This window comes from Mus musculus, chromosome 12, assembly GCF_000001635.26.
Source record: "Mus musculus strain C57BL/6J chromosome 12, GRCm38.p6 C57BL/6J".
In the NCBI taxonomy this organism is placed as follows: Eukaryota; Metazoa; Chordata; class Mammalia; order Rodentia; family Muridae; genus Mus; species Mus musculus.
In genome coordinates, this window is record NC_000078.6 from 46744739 (window position 1) to 46762972 (window position 18234).

Genomic DNA, 18234 nt, shown 5'->3' on the forward strand with positions numbered 1-18234 from the left:
CAAACACAGAAGTGGATGCTCACAGTCAGCTATTGGATGCATCACAGGGCCCCCAACAGAGGAGCTAGAGAAAGTAACCAAGGAGCTAAAGGGATCTGCAATTCTAGAGGTGGAACAACAATATGAACTAACCAGTACCCCGGAGCTCGTGTCTCTAGCTGCATATGTATCAGAAGATGGCCTAGTTGGCCATCAGTGGAAAGAGAGGCCCATTGGTCGTGCAAACTTTATATGCCTCAGTATAGGGGGAACACCAGGGCCAAGAAGTGGGAGTGCGGGGGGGGGGGGGGCTGTGGGGGACTTTTGGGATAGCATTGGAAATGTAAATCAAATAAATACTTTAAAAAAAAAAAGAATATGCATGTCTCCATCATGAAGATCTGGGGTTTACACATGATACTCCCTTACATTCATGGTCTTTTCTAGTTTTGCTATGATTAGTATGCGCCAGTAATACCAAAGAAGTTCAATGCCATGGGACAGTGAATACTGCCACATTATTACAGTGTTGCCAGGATTTGCAGTGGATCTAGAGGTAATGTATAGGGATGATTGCAGCACATGTAATTTATGCTGCAACTGTACAGCTGTAGGTTTGGGGCAACATCAGCTGACAGTGCAGCATTTGTGCCTCTACTAATTATTTTTTTCTTGGTATTAAAACTGAATTTCAAACCAATCTTTATATTACTTGTGGTATTTTCTTACTTTTAACATGCAACATTGACATAGACTTTTTTAAATTAAAATTTATTTGTGTGTATTTGTGTGTATTTGTGTGTGTGTGTGTGTGTGTGTGTGTGTGTGTGTGTGTGTGTATTTACTCACTGGGTAATCTCTAATATTTGCTTACTCTAAATCTTTCCTTAGAGAAGTCATTGCATCCTTTTTAGAAGCTTTTTTTGGCCCTTTGCCTCTAAATTGCCTCTAACATAGATTCTCTAATATTTTCCTTCTGTACTGTTTAACCAAGGAAAAAAATTAATGTACTTACAAAAATTTTGTTCTAGTTGTCTTCAGGGGCAAAGGGTTCTGCTTCAAATTGTTATTGAATGGCTGTACAATGTTTGTACATCCATTTGTACAAACATTGAATGGATGATTGTACAAAGTACTTTATTTGAGATTCTAAAATTGAAAATATTAAAAAGCTTTCAATTTTAAGATGAAATTACTTCCATTTGGTAGTTTTCATTTATATTGCATTATATACTTGAAATATTATATAATTAAATCTTTGGTTTTAGAGCACAAACTCAGTTTTACAAACTGCTTTTTGTCGGTACAGAGCTTTGTGCCTGTGTGTGATTCCAGTTCCAGAGGATCAAGGCAGCAGGCTCAGAAGTTGAATACTGGGCTACACAGCTGAGAAAGACTCTTTCTCACTTTAAAACCCAACAGGCTGGGAGGTAGCTCAGTAGCAGGGAGCTTGCCTAGGATGTCCTGGTCCTCAGTTCAGTGACCAGCCCCTTCCCAGCCCCACTCCCTGAGCTCTCTAGTGTTATGCATGCAAAGCTACTATCCCCAAATGGGAATAAAAGGGCCATCAAACTGCTGCCAATTTTACTTGAGTATCTAACAACAAATATATTAAATAAACATGACTCATGTTTGAGACCATTTCAATATGAAATATTTTAGCTCTGTATATTGGGTGGAGTTTGCTGATGACTAACAGATTTCTGTTTTTAATCATTTGTGAAATTCCAAAAGGATAAGAAATTTGGGTCAGTTGGTTTCCTAAGCATTAACTCCCTATTATAATTTCAAAGTTAATGTTGCTTAGTAACATGCATTAACACTTCATGTCATGTTTAAATGTTAAAAAATACAACAACATGTCTGGTGTGGCGGCGCACACCTTTAATCCCAGCACTCAGGAGGCAGAGGCAGGTGGATTTCTGAGTTCGAGGCCAACCTGGTCTATAAAGTGAGTTCCAGGACAGCCAGGGCTACACAGAAAATCCCTGTCTTGAAAAACAAACAAACAAACAAACAAACAAAATATACAACAACAACAAAAGCAAGAACAAAAAAAATCCCACCTCATTGGCCTGCTTTCTAAAATTGAAGAGTTATACAATTAGACCAAATGTGCCTTTACTTATAAAAATGCTTTTCCACAATTTAGTTCTCTTTCTCTCTCTTACTGAGATAATGCAAGTATATGCACATCCTTGGGCTTTGCAGTTCAGGAGACTCACAGTGTGTATAATGTGGAGAACCACCCAAGTACACCCATCCTTTCATAGTCTCACCATGACCCTTCCCAGTCAATCACCCACACAGAGGTGAGGCTGAGATTTTTTTTCCCACTTCATTTCCACTGCTCAGATTCCTTTTGCTCTTCCTCTGGCCTCTCCTACCAGATACAAATGAGATGATTTGACAGCTTGCCACAACATACAATACTTGTGATCAGGTTTGACTAACCTATCAATGTTTCATCTGCTGCCTTTTCAGGATATATTAGAATGTTTATTTAGATTACACCAATTTTAATTTAAAAGTGCCACATCTACCTATTTCCCTAGTTTGAATTTCTTGGTTAAAATGAACACTATTTTAAATATTACATGTTAAAAGTTTGGAATCAATTTGTTATATCTTTGGAGTTACTATGTGCTTATTCTAGAATGTGTATCATATCTGAGTTTTATTTCTTAAATTGTAATATGTCATGTTTTAAACCATCCTTTGCATACCTGATGCATTTTAGTTGAATTCTGTATACTGAAGATACCAAGTTGCTTCATGTCTGAATTATGATACCTATAAAATATGGAGGGATTTGTTTTTGCAGACCGTTCATTTCTGAAGAGTCAGCTTGACCTAGTCAGACTTAATTTTAGACTTTGTTAAGACTGTTTCTTGATAAGCTCTTCTTCAGATTTAGGAGATTTGTCTTACAAAACTCTCAGTAAGAAAAAATAATGTTACTGAAGTGGCACTACACCCTAACGTTAGAACATATGCGCACCCACTCACTCATGTACAACAGGGCCTCTTGCTGGTTTTGTAACCAGTCAGATTTTACCTGAAAGCAACATAAGTGTTGAAATTGCCTATATAAAACTTGCTTGGATTTTAGAAACAAGGAGATAATAACTCACAATAAGGTGTCACTATTTTCTTAATAAGTCTTGCTATTTTCAGGTAACCTAAAATATTTAAGTCCAAAAGTACAATATATTGCAGGTTATCACACACCAAAGAGTATTAAAGGCACATCAATGCCTGCAGCCAGGAACAACACCAAAGAGCTACCCTGGAAACCTCTGCAAACAACCTCAGTCCTACCCAGTGCTAAGGAGAACATAGCCCCTTTCCTTCATCCTAAGAGTACAACTAGTACTGAATGCTATGGCCCCTTTACTAGGATGCATGAAAAGGTGTCTATTAGTGGTCCATTGACAAAGTACATTTACACAGTTCTTTTCAAGGACTCTCTGATGCTCTGTTATATACGTACATTTTCCAATATATCTCACCAGATAATTATTCTATCTTTGGGGCAAAATGACACAAGAGCAGAGACATATACTGGACCTTCCATGTCCTTCAACATCCTTGGAGAAAAAGTGCTAATACAATCAAGAGCGCACACCCATATGAAAACAGGAAAGATGACCAAGGCTCTGCTTCTCATGGAACATACTCCAAAAAGTAGTTTGGATTTCCAGTGTGCCAGGTCTCCAAATGGTCACTTTCCACCTTAGATATGAAGTCTACAAAAATAGGGAAGCCAGATTTGCTTTAGAGAGCCCAAAGGTTCAGACGGGTGTAGGGAAATTCTACCCTGATTCTTTCACAATCTGCTAATTTGACGAATAATTACTTACACACACACACACATGCAAGATCGCATGCAAGCATGTATATTCTGGTTGGTGATTAAGTCCTTAAGTCCTTATTCTAGTCATTTTTGTAAATCTATTTTTTTTTTTTTTTTTGGTATTTCATTGTCTTAGTCAGGGTTTATATTTCTGAACAAAACATCATGACCAAGAAGCAAGTTGGGGAGGAAAGGGTTTATTCAGCTTACACTTCCATACTGCTGTTCATACCAAGGAAGTCAGGACTGGAACTCAAGCAGGTCTGAAAGCAGGAGCTGATGCAGAAGCCATGGAGGGATGTTCTTTACTGGCTTGCTTCCCCTGCCTTGCTCAGCCTGCTCTCTTATAGAACACAGCCCAGAGATGGTCCCACCCACAAGGGGACCTCCCCTCTTGATCACTAATTGAGAAAATGCCTTACAGCTGGATCTTGTGGAGGCATTTCCCCAACTGAAGCTCCTTTCTGTGTGATAACTCCAGCTGTGTCAAGTTGACACAAAACTAGCCAGTACATTCATACTTTCTGGCCTAAATGATGAAAGAACTGGCTCTGCATTCCTTGATGATAGCCTGACATCTGTTAAGCTGGACCTAGGGATAAATTCACTTTGCTCGGGCTTAAGAGTTTGAGACTAGTTGACTCTGTTGGTTCTCCTGTGGGGTCCCCATTGCCTTTGGTGCCCCAATCCTTCCCCTAACTCTTCCATCAGGGTCCCTGACCTCCTTTCAGTGTTTGGCTGTGGGTATTTGCATCATTTTCTGTCAGTTTCTGGGCAGAACCTCTCAAAGACAGCTATGCTAGGCTCTTGTCTGCAAGCATAACTGAGTATCATTAATAGTGTCAGGTTTTGGTGCTTGCCCATGGAGTGGGTCTCAAGTTGGGGTAGTCATTGGTTGGCCATTTCTTCAGTCTCTGCTCCATCATTGTCCCTACATTTCTTTTAGACAGGACAAATTTTGGGTCAAAAGTTTTGTGGGTATGTTAGTGTACTTATCCCTCCACTGCAACCCTGTCTAGCTATAGGAGTGGCTTCCTCAGGTTTCATGACACCACTGTTGGGCACTTTGGATAAGGTCGCCTACATTGACTCCTGGAATCCTCCCTGATCTCAGATCTTTGGGACTTCCTATAGAGTCCCCCTACCACCCCACCCCCACAGCAGCTGCAGATTTCCATCCCAACCCTCTGTGTGTGTCTCTCTTTTATCTCTCCATATACCAGATTCTCCCCTCCCCCATTCCTTTCCTCCTCCTTCTCCAACCCACTATTTTTTCCTCCCTCTGCCTCCTGTGACTATTTTGGTCCCCTTTCTAAGTGTGATTCAAGCATCCTCACTTAGGTCTTCTTAAGTTCTGTGGGGTGTATCCTGGGTATTCTGTACTTTAGGCTAAAATCCACTTATTAGTGAGTACCTATAATGCATGTTCCTTTAGGTCTGGGTTACTTCAGATATCAGGATGACATTTTCTAGTTCCATCTAGTCTCCATGAGGGCTCCTGAACAAATCCTTAAAGCTGTCACCTGGTTGTGATTTCCCTTCCCCAACAGGGCTGCCTTGTCTGGCCTCAGTGAGAGTATGGGCCTACCCTGAAGAGACTTGACCCATCCTTTCAGAGGAGAAGGAGAAAGGGGATGCAGGAGGGTCTTGGCGAGGCAGGGACTTTATAGCATTTGATGTAAATAAATACATTTTTTTAAAAGTTTGATAATTATCTTCCAAATGCATCTGGCCTGCTGAGTTAAAACAAAATGTTTGCCCCAGATATAAAAATACACTTAATACATTATCTCATGTAGTTATATGCTCTTAACAGTTGTTATTTCATAGAGCCAAGTCTGGTTGTATATGTTAGTAATCTTACTATTAAGGAAACTGAGGCAAGAAGATTATAATTTCTGGGATAATCAGTGGAATAGCATGTAATGCTCTTCAAAACACACCCACCCACACACACACACACACACACACACACACACACACACACACCCATAAGCACTAAGGCAGGACCCAATACATGTTTTGTAGACTTTTGAAAGGGCAAGGAATTGAGGCTCTCACAAACTCACACCATCATGATACCATATACCAGGAGCTTGTATGCACAGAAACATGGCCAGTGTTTGTCACTATGAGCAGCTAATCTACATCATGACTGAATGCTTCTTTGTCCTCTTAGACCATGATGGGATAGAAGAGATTCATGAGACAGTTCCTTGTGTTCATTTAGTTCTAAAGAAGTATGAAGTTTTCCGTCTCAAACTACTTCACCTTCACTCCTTCCCATGATTAAGTTTAAAAACTGGAAAACGAGTAAATGTTCAAGGTTTGACAAAACAGTTGACAAAAGTAAACAAGGCAGTCTTCAACAAATACATGAAAAAGTATTAAGAAAAAAAATAAACTTAAAACCTAAATATCACAGCCCAATTAGGAACACAATTTTTATAAGTCTGATATTAAAAAGACCTATATTGTATATGGACCCAATGAAATAACCATGAATTGACAGTAGGAAGGTAAAATTGGCCAACTTTTATGGAAAGTAATGATTGTCTTTCATAAGAGTGCAGTACTTCACGTGACCCAAATACTATGTGACTAAGTATTCACCTAAGAGATATAAGAGCTTAACTTTGCAGCAGTACACAGGTATTGCAATGATTTTAATAATAAGGAGACAACTAGGAACACATTGTTAATACAACTGCACAAATTATAAAACTAGATGATGCCTATTGTCAATAACAAAAAGTCTGAATTTGCAAAATTAGGACTAACTCTCACAAATATGTGGACCAAAGCAAATCAGAAAAAGAGGCTACATAATACTTGATTGTATTCAGACAAGATTACATAGGGTCCACAGTGGCAGCAGCTCAAGGATACCTGCAATAGGAATGAGCAAGGGACGGATGAAGAAAATTAGGGAGAGTAACAATGTTTTATGTTTACTTAAACCATATATACAATACAAGTAATTTAAAATCCTGGCACTTTGGATCATAATGATCCCCCAAAGAGACATAGATTATCTAACAAAAGCCAAGTGCCAGGCATGAGAATCCCTCTTGCCAATTGTTTATCAGGTGAGTTGAAGAGACTTCCAAAATAATATAGGATATTGCATTTCTCTTGGTTGTCTCACAGAAACTGAAGGTAAGAACCTATTTTTTCATACCACATATTTGGATACAGGGTTTGAAGGAATCAAACTGAAACTGACCTGAAATCCTCTTACGTGGGGCCTAGCTCTTCAACAGTTGAAGGTGCTATGCAGCTACCAAGGGAGAAAAGCAATTAAAAGTCCTATTGAGCTGACCTAGCAAGATATCCCCAAAGGTATAATAGTGGCACTTATAACTTAGAAGTAACCAACAGCTGTTAAACTGGACCACTCAGTAGGAAGGAATTGATGCCTAGTGTAAACCTAGCCAACTGCCTGGAGCTGGTGAGATTCTTGACACCAGAGGGGATCATACTATCATCACTTTAATAAAACAGTACATTTCCTAATTTCTGTATTATATATATATATATATATATATATATATATATATATATATGTATATATATGCATATATATATACATATACACGCATATGTATACATATACATACATATATATACATATATATACACATATATATATGTGACAAGTGTAGTTCTCACCTCAAGTTTCTTTTTACAGGAAATAGAGGCTACAATAGAAATTGATAAATTACCAAACACAGAGAACTCATGAAGTACCCAGCCTTAACTGATGGATCTATAATGCAACCCTATACCCAGTGCTCAGTACATATCACAGAGGGGTATATAGACTGTAACAAACAGGGTGAGTACCTCTTCTGTTACATGGTGACTTTTACATAGGACAGGAGGCTATACCCATGAAATCTAGCAAATATGGTCACATAAAGCCTTGCTCAAGGATAGCACAAGTTGATATCCCAGCATTGATGGGGTGATCTCACAAGATTCCCCTCCTAGATGAAGAGCTACAGGGAATCATGTGATAATAAAAGTGAGATACTTACCCTTCTCCAGGGATGTGCCCACAGAAATGTTATCCAATCCCAAGTGGTCAGCCCTGAATAGACATATAATATTAGCAACGCTAAATGGATTCAACAGCCTGTGAGTGTGTGTGTGTGTGTGTGTGTGTGTGTGTGTGTGTGTGTGTGTGTGTGTGTAACTTCAATTAAATATGTCATGAAATAGAAAAGAAGTTGGGTATATGGGCGAGTTGGATTAGGGAAGAGTATGGGTTGGAGATGATGTAAATACACTATTCATGTTAGAAATTCTCTAAAACTAATAATAAATATAAAAAAGAAAGACAATTTTATCAACTCCAAGTATACTTGATAGTTGGAAGTTCCCCACAACTCCATCTCATTCACAGCATCTGACCAGTAAATAGATTTCCTATGGAGTAAACCTAGTTTTCTGCCTTCTTTTCTTTTTCATCATTGTTTTGTGTTTGTTCTGAGATTGGAGTCTAATACAGCCTGGCCTGGCCTGGGACTCTTGAGCATCCTATTTTCAAACCTCCTGCGTGTTAATATGAAAGGAATATGGTACTACACACAGCTCAACATTTAAAAAATATTATTTTCTTCAATTGTACCTTTGTTTGAATCCTACTTAACAATAATGCAGTGTTTATCTTCTTCCAGTGTTAACCATTCCACTGCCTGCTGTAGTCTTCTGCTGATGCTGATAAACTTTTTAACACATGAATCTGTGGTCATCACCTTGTCAAACACAGTTATATACTGGCAAGAATCCATAGTGGAGCTTCTATTTCCTATTCATTGTTCTTACTAATGAAGACCTAAACTTTAGACATAAGAATTCTTTGCCATCGTACCAATGCCTCAGAGGCTGAATCACGTTTGTCCTTGTTCCTTTGCTTTCTGTATTCCTGATGGATTTTCTGTTACCCCTACAAACATGGACTCCCCTCTTGTTAATGCATGAGGTAAGGTTAATAGCCTTGCATTCTTTCCTTCTGTATGCACAGCATCAAACAAAATGCTTAACACACAGCAGGCATTCAACAGGTGTCCCATTAACATACCTCATAGAATGGAGTACAGAAGCATGCATTACCAACATTGACACAGACAAAATTAAATAACCAAGAAGTTGAAAGCCTGTGAAATAATGGCATTCAAGTAACATGTATACAGATACTGTTTTTAGATTTTTTTCACATTTTACTGGGATCATTTGCATGCTCTAAAAACTATTCCAGTTTGTGAACAAAAAACTAGACTGCCAACAATTTCATTTCATTAAGAGCCAACATAACTCTGATATACCATCAAACATCATAAAAAAAACCCAAGAAATTTAGCAACATATTTTAAAATTGATAAACTATAGTAAAATATAGCATAATCAAGAAAGTTTGAGTTAATACTTTAAAAATATGATATTAAAAAAGGGGTGCCAAAAAAGCGTAGTAGGCAATTAAAAATACCACAAAAAAGTATTTCTGTTATTAGAAAAAAGTCTACCTTAAAATGACAGTAACTGTGGTCGAAAGAAAGTAAAATATTTTAAGCATTTGCATTAAAAAGTACAAGATTCAGCAAGATTTGCAATAAAAACAATGAAGAGGCCACTGGAAAGCAGAAAATACTTACCATTGTTAATTGTATACAACATGAGCTAAATGCAGTAACAATATATCAGTTCATTGAAGTACAGAAGCAATAATTAGAAAATAAAATGACTTTCCTCTCTGTGGTGGAGGCTGCACAGTTTCCTCATGTGTCACAGACATGCTAATGCTTATAAGCAAAGATGCTGTCCATTACAAAGAAGCATTGCAACTGTAATGCAGAAAGGGCCTGAGGTGAGAGGACTGTCTTATGTTATCAGTGCCATAGAATCATGTCACAGTCACAAGAGTCCCTCTCAGGGGAGGCCAGCCAAGAGCATCTGCACGTGTGATGATAAAAGACTACAGTGACTCAAGAAATGATCAAGGAGCAAAGGACATGGCTCAGTGGGTAAGAGGATGGGCTGCAGAAGCCGGATGGCCTGAGATGGAGTCCCCAGCACCTGGACTATAACCACCACAGCATGGAGGCTAGAGACAAGAGGATCACTCGTGCTTGCTGCATGCCCTTATAGGTCCAGGTGCAGTAAGAGACATTGTCTCAAGAGAACAAGTGGGAGAGTGACAAAACAGGACAGCTGACGACCTCATCTGCCTCCAAATATACTCACAAGCATATGTATCTGTACACACACACACACACACACACACACACACACACACACACACACAAACCACAGAGCGAGATTCACAGAGACATAACTATTCACATATATAAACAGGGTACCAGGGAGGCCTGAAGGCAAGCAGTAACAAATCTCTTAAAACTTATGAAAAGGAGGTAGGTGGCAGAAGTTAAGGACTTCCACAGAGCAGTGGCCCAGATGATACCAGAGTAAAACTGAATTTGAACTTCTGGCCAGCTAAACTTTTAATGTGAATAAATCTGTGTTACTTTAAAATATCATGTTGATAATGTTACAATGAGAGTACTATATTAAAAGAATAGTAAAATAAACTGATAAGCATGTAAATTTAAATTTTAAAAATTATCTATGAATAATATTACATAATGAAGCAATTTCCATCATTGGAATGATTTTGGTCTCTAGGAAGTCAGATTTAGAGAGATAGCATGGCAAAATTCAGTTCTTGTCTCTGATTCTAATATAAGGGTAACCTGACATACACATGAAAGTTTAATGCATAAGATTTTCACTATAGATCTGCAGGAATGGTGTATTTAGGAAGAATAGAGAGGAACTATGGTCTTAATAAACATAATAACACAACAGTATAGTTTTAAAAAATGATAAAATGGGATATAAAATACATTACATAAAGACTACAAAACAATGGTAACAAAGTAAAACGTTAACAGTACACACCGAAATAGAAATCCTGTGGCGAAAAAAGTCTGGTCACAATAAATTCTTCTATGATTATAGCAGAGAGATAACTAAAAGTAGTTAGGCTGGTACAACTGGACTACTCTTGGAAAATAATAAAATAAGAATCTGTATCCCTAAGTATTGTAAAAAACAAGTAAATTTAATGTACAGAATATTAAAATTTGGGATACATCATACAAAGGATAATTTCAAGTACTAAGTAAAGGGAGAAGAATAATTTTCACTATATAAAGTTTTAAACTATATAAAATTTTTCCATGAAAATGAAAACACCGAAGGAAAAATCTGAGTGTTTATATTTGCAGATAACATCAGAAATAGGAGCAGCAATGAGAAATCCCTACACTCTTCAGCATGTAAGCTGATTTAAAATTGAATTTCTCTGAATAAGTAAATTTATTCTTAAGTATTTATTATAATGTAGATTTCATAAATAAACAAAAATTTAAATGGTACAATCCTGTATGTTAGTCATATTGTTAAAAATATCAAGACATATATGGAATTTTAAAATATATTATAAAAATGCCAAATATGAGATATTTAACATACATTTTGATAATTTTATAAAGTATAAAAATATTTATCTGCATGCTGCTGCAATGCAATATTAAACAGAAAGCTGACTTACAAGTTTAATACCGTGTGATTGTTACGTTCTATAAATAATTTTTGTCTTTGTTAATTGTAAATTGATTAACTTCACCCATGCTCATGCTGATTGAATCTACCCATAATGCCTTTCCCTCCAGCTGCTCAGTATTTCCCCTTTTCCACCCAACTTCCTGTGTTCTTTTTCTAAAACATACTAAGTCCATTTACCACTTGTATGGGCATGGTTGCTCTTCAGAAATTGAGAGTAAGACCTAAATTGTATAAGACATCCATACTTAAGTCATAGAACATACAGAAATCAAGACAATGGCTACGTGGAAGCTACAATAATACTGGCTAGCTTTCATTGTGCTGGAGGTTTCATACTAATGGGAGAAGCGTGCATTTAACAGTCTTACATACCTGTGAACCCTATGGACTACAATGACTCAAAACATGCCAAGTGGTACTATAGTGACACTAATGTACTGGGATCAACGGGCCCCTTATTGACTGGATTGAAACACTGGTCTACAAAACTGAACACTGACTTAGTACCTTTAACTAGGTCAAAAATCCAAGATAGCTACATCATAGGCCCAGGGGAGACACTAAAAGAATTCTTCTGCTAAATTAAGAAGGTAATAAACTACACGTTAAGTTTTTATCTTTATACATATGTAGATAAATGCATCTCATAACATTCTTAGGTTTCTTTTTTCAGATAAATACAGACCCACAACTAGGCAACCCATAGAGAATATGAAACAGTGGGGGTTCAGTTCTACAATGCGTTCCCTTACCCTAAAAGTAAGGGACCATTGCAGAAGTAGGGCAGAAAGATTCTAAGAGGCAGAAAGAGGACATGTACTTTTTATTTGCTTAACATGAAAGGACCACTAAGCATATGAACTCACGTAAGACCTAAATAAGATCAAACCACCCCAAATCCCAGCCTGGGCAGGTGAGGGGCTGAAGAAGTTCCACTTCTACCTGAAGTCATTTGCAGTGGATCGTTGCTTGGGAGATGGGGAGTTGGTTCTTTTTCAAAGATGTAGGTCCTCAGAAGACAGAATGCATAATGGAAATACTTTTACTTACAAATAGATTTCCTACTTCATAAAAATAGTAATTTTATTTACAAAATTACTTAAAGTAATGACTGGTCTTATAATGGCAGAAAAACCACCACTAACACCACCACCAACAAAAATAACAACAACAAACCAAGCTAAAGAGAGAAATGGTTAGTATCAATATATCATCCACTCTACAACATGCATTAGTTACCTCACAAATGCCCAATAAGACTCTAGCTCCAGATGGCTCAGTACACAACAACAAAAGCAGATCCCTATCCTCTTGTTTCTTTTATTCATGAGAAAGGACTGCTAATAAGTATCAAAGACATAACTATAGGATGTGAGTGCTGTGAAGATCACAACCCCGAGCAGCACACTACAGGGATAAGGAGGGATGCTATGTCATGAAGTTGTGAGGAGTAGCTTAATTCTGTGTCATTGAACTAAAACATTAAGAGCAGGACTTTTCTCCCAGCGACACTGAAGCCACTGAAGATTTTGAGAGGCAGTTACAATGTCTCCAGTGTAGAGGCCAGGGTGCACACATGCACACATACGCGCGCGTGCACACACACACACACACACACACACACACACACACACACACACACACCAACTAAAATCCAACCGGGGGCGAGGGGCATAGAACCAGAAATGTTTAAGACCAATGGTGTTGGAGGTTTTTTATTATCTTGGGAATTATTGTGACTTGAAAGAAATAAGGATAATAACAATCTTCCAAAGTAATTGAGATTAGAAGCAAGGCCTTGGCCTGGTGCCACATGAAAATCATGCCTATACTCTTGAGGCTCAAGAAGGGAGGTCAGCAGTTCCTATGTTTTGTTTTTGTTTGTTTGTTTTTTTGTTTTTTTAACTTATACGTCCATACTTTCCATCTTCTTACTGTCCCCAATTCATTTTATTTTATGAATTTAGTTCTTATTTAATATATTAGGTTTATTAAAATTGCCCATTCAACTAGTGCATGGAATTGGAACAACAACCCCATTTCTTCACAGAAATTAAAGCTCCAGGAGGGACTACAGTTTCTGTACATTTAGCATGCAGACCAGTGTATCTAGTATTAGTAAATAAAACTTAGTGGACAAGTGAATAAAGGAATGAATAAAAACAAAGAATTGCATAAGTATTATAGTTCAAGTTATATTAAGCTTAACAAATCCCATACTACTAATAGATATGATGTTGTAAGAAACATACATCTTTTCTATTATAAACATATATGGAAATTAAATAAAACAGAGTTATCAAATTTTATTTTTTAATAAGCTAAAAAGATTAAATTAACTGAAGTGTGACCTTTTCCAAAGAATAGGCTGAACTACAAGTATTATATGAATTTGTGAAATTAAGAGTGTCTATGTATGTACATGTGCATATGTGTACACAGAAGACAGAGACAAACTACACACATAAATAGTAAATGAGGGGGAAATAGAAAGAAAATAGGATCTTTAATCAAAATATATAAAATTGGACTCACGCTTATTTTAATCAACATATTTAGAATATAATCTTTCTTCACCATAACATTAACAGGGATAAAATAATTTTATTAAATGCTAAAAACAATAGAAAATATTCAATTACTTCTTATGGATATATTTTCATAGGAAAAAAAATGAAATTCAGCAGCTAGTTACTAAGCTATCAATAAGGGCTCAAAACAACAGTTCCAGAACAGTTACTCTCCTTAGGAGCCACTGGCTCCTTCTGCTAGACAGGGAATCACGCTAGTAAGGCCTCATCCTGAGCACTTTATCTCTGAGGAATCAGAAAATGACTGGCATAACAAGAGGCCAATCAGAGCCTTTCTGCTTCAATGATTTTCTGAAAAGGCATGTAACCCTACTACAAAAAAGTTAAGCAAAACGTAAAGTGGTCCATCTCAGGTTTTAAGTTAGAGAAAAGCCTCGGACACAGACCATATTGAAACTTCATCAGGAAAATCTCCTTTCACATTAGTAATACCAGAGCAAATACTCTGAACGGATGATTATTCAAAGTTCATGTAAAATGCGTTTTGAATGTAATACTGCTGGTAAGCCAAGTTGGAAGAATATGTGACTGACTTTAAATTATGGTCCTGTGTATTCAATATTTATAAAACTTGAATTTACCAAGAAAGCATACCCTCACAATTAATTAAGTAAACTTAAAAAGTGTTTATGAGAATGCCACCCACGGAAAGCACACAGGAAAATAAAATAGTATCTTCCACAGAGAAAACTGTTTTAAGAGCACACTCCTACTGGCAGCATCATTCTTACGTTCCATCCGTAAAATAAGGTATGATGGAGGCGAATCTTAAAGGGCGAAACCACTGAGATACAGAAAGGGATGCAAGGATCTCTGAGTCAGGGCTGAGAGCAGCGCTTCTGTGAGCAGAAAGTGCAGGATGCAGGAGCAGCTGACACAAGGGAGATAAAGGCAGAGAGGAAAAGCACCACCCTTGTTTGTTCAGAAAACCTGTCTCAGCTATCCCGGGCAGGGTACTGAGCAACAGTGGGAAAACTGGGATTAAAGCCCAGGAGAGTATCATTAAAGAAAGGTATCAAGTGTCGATTTCTGAGGACATGGTATAAGTGAAGTAAATTGGAGAAAGTGTCTCGGACCAATTAAAAGGGAAGGACTGAGTATTTGATACTATTTACTTATTATTTTAATATTTTATTCAGTTTACTAAAATAAAGCAAATAAAATAAGCAAAATAAAGAGGATGTTTGAATTATTCAATGCTTTTGGGGGACACAGAAATAGAGTGTTTCTTAATCACTTTGCTAAATTTTACAGTTTATTTCATCCTGTGAAAAAGGGAATGCAAAAGTCCACAGCCATAGGAAGTGTGAGGACAGGGAAGTCCTCACCATCTCCACATGATACTAGGAGCCTAAGATCTGCTATTGCTATCCAGCCCCCCACCCCCCACCCCCAGGACATAACCAGCAAGTGCAGACAGATGAACAAGGCAACCTGATAATAGAATATCAATGGTGATAGTGGGGGAAGAGAGAAGCAACCACCTTAAAACACACTTCCTGCAATATCCAAATAAGAAAACACAGGGGCATAGTTTATTGATTTCTAGCTTTTAAAATTTAATAATACATTTTTAAAAGAAAACACTTCCCTAGTTACTGTGTTTCCTGTACTCACTTGAAACTTTCAAACAAACAGGTTAAGGCACACAGAAAATTTCATCAATGATCTCTACTACCATGCTCTCTCCACTTCTTCATTATCTAATTTTTTATGGATTTGTCTAAATATCTATCCTAAATAATACAGCTCTTGATGATCAGTTGGGGATGGTAAAGCTTAGGGCTCCATTACCAACTGAGATAATTACTCTACTCAAAATACTAATAAAATGAAGCCTGATTAAAGTAGCACTCTAGCTACAAAGAATATGATTCTACTTAATTCCTAATATGATTATCATTTCCTAAGAAGTATGCTAGTTGACCAATAGCCCACTGTTTAGTAATTTCTGATCATGTCTAGTAATAAAATCTGAAGCCATAAGGATTTTAAAGTGAAAAACAAAACTATAATAGAAAAGGATAGTCTATGTGATTCTTTTTACTTGTAACCACAGTTGCTTGGAACACCTTGATAATCCACTCAGTGTTAATGTCACCATTAAGCCAGTGAGCTAGGGTATTTCTAAAATGGTGTAAATGTGGAAGGAAAAAGTGAACTACACAAACATGAACTAAAACCTAAAATAAATGATCCAAAAAAGTGACAAAGCATCTCTAGGGGGAAAAAACAAAACAAAACAAAACAAAACAAAACCAGGAGGCATAAAGTTGTTCTTTCTTGACTATCATTTTTTTTTTAAAGGAAGAAAACCAGATGTGGTTTCTTACAACAAAATTTATCTAATTCAATGTTGGCTTTTTATAAAGCATTGTACTACAGCAAATGCTATACCAAACCAATAAAAGTTCAAGGCAGTGAGGGATTCACTAATAAGCAATTTAGTAGCTGTGTCAAAAATTTTGTCATGAGGAAAGTCATAACTACTGATTATGTAATAATACAGTTCTAAGAGCACAGCAGAGAGAAAACTTCATTGTACATCGCAAGGGCAATGAAGACCACTAAGGTATTTAGGTATGAAGGGTCAAGGGCATTCTGATGACCAGCATAGGGATTGGCACAGGCTGACTGAAAAGAAAGGAGGGGAAGACAATGACAAGGTGCCTATGATGGCCTCAGTCACGGGACTCTGATTAGGAATTCTCTTTACCAGCAATGGCTAAAGCTCAGAACACTATGTCCCAATAACTAGAAGCAAGGTGGCAAGTCATCAGGGTAGTAAATGCCCAGGCCACTTTAGCTCAGCATTCACAAACCTAAGTACATATTTTCAGACATGAGCTTATACATTGAGAAATAAAAAGGAAATCCAGTTTATTTCACATTCTAAAGTAGGACAATGAGAGGCTGGCAGTCGATTAGGGGTAGGGAAAGCTAAAAAGACAAGGACAGAGTGGAGGAGAGCTAAGAGGAGAAAAAGAGGAAGAGAAGGTGGAAGAGGGAGGGAGGATGGAGGGAGGGAGAAAAAGGGAAGAAGAGAAGAGTAGAAAATGAAGATGTAAAATCACAAGTTTGGGATATTGCCTTAGAAATGAACAGGCTTCCTATAATTTGGTGGAGCATGCACACACACACACACACACACACACACAAATGTTTACAAACAGTGTAGTAGAATGGGATGGCTTGAACCCCCAATTGTGAGACTGGCATGGGGAAATACAGCAAGACACCTAAACATCACCATACATATATAAGTTACATTCTGACAAACTCCACATGTTATTACAGGTGAGTGAGTTGTGGGGAGGAAGGGGATGAGAGGGGTACACTAGTGATCAGGGAGCTAAGGGGTGAGAGCAAGAACAATGCATGACACACATGCATGGCGTTTTAAAGGAACAATTTAACAAAAGATACTAAAAATTTAGTACTGCACCATGCCACACACACATTAAAACCTTACATACATGTTCGCCAATGAAATGAGGCAATTTTAGAATAAAAGTCGGAGGAAGATTACAGACCAAGGAACACAGCAATGATGGGAAGGCTTGACCAAACCAAGGGTGGTGAAGCTAAAGAAGGCAGAGAAAAATTGATGTAGATTTTTAGTCAACATGTAATTTCTGGAACACATGTAATTCTTACTTCTGCCAGAGAATGCCAAAAGCAGGAGCCAACAGACAGTAAAGGAAACGAGATGAAAATCGTGGGCAGGATTTTATCAAGACAGAAAACATCATCACAATAGAAGTGCAGGCACAATGACAGGAAAGAGTAAGGCAAGAGAGGTTTAATCCCTTGGGTACTCCAATCCTTTATTTGGTTAATTACTATGGGAATGATAAAGCCAAGTGGACTGACTTAGTACATAACCACGACCCTCATGTGGCTCTATGTAGCTGGGCATCCACTTTTTATAAGTACAGAAAAATCAAAGTTTCTTTGTAATAAATGCACAATAATCATATAAGGATTACCTATGATAATAATCTAGGAACCAGCCCAGGGTCATGTACAGGGGTTAGTTATACAACAAACACGGGAGGAGCAGGGCTAGGAGACCTCTTATTGCAGAGGAAAGCCACAGTGAAGACTAGGTGTGAGCTGGCAGCACAGAAGACAGTGACCCAGTGGTCCAGATGGACAAAACGGACAATGGTAGAA

At 37.6% G+C, this 18234-nt stretch overlaps 1 protein-coding gene across 25 annotated transcripts in view; it reads right to left on the reverse strand.

The window, feature by feature from the left end:
* Positions 1-18234, reverse strand: part of Nova1 (NOVA alternative splicing regulator 1) — a 121586-nt gene that overhangs the window by 46844 nt on the left and 56508 nt on the right. The window contains exon 1 of one of the 25 annotated variants that reach the window (XM_030246866.1): positions 7876-7934. The exons of the other annotated variants lie outside the window; for them this stretch is intronic. The gene's annotated coding sequence lies outside the window, so the exon portion shown is untranslated. Of the gene's footprint in view, positions 1-7875; positions 7935-18234 lie in introns of those variants that run through there. 25 annotated transcript variants of the gene reach the window in all.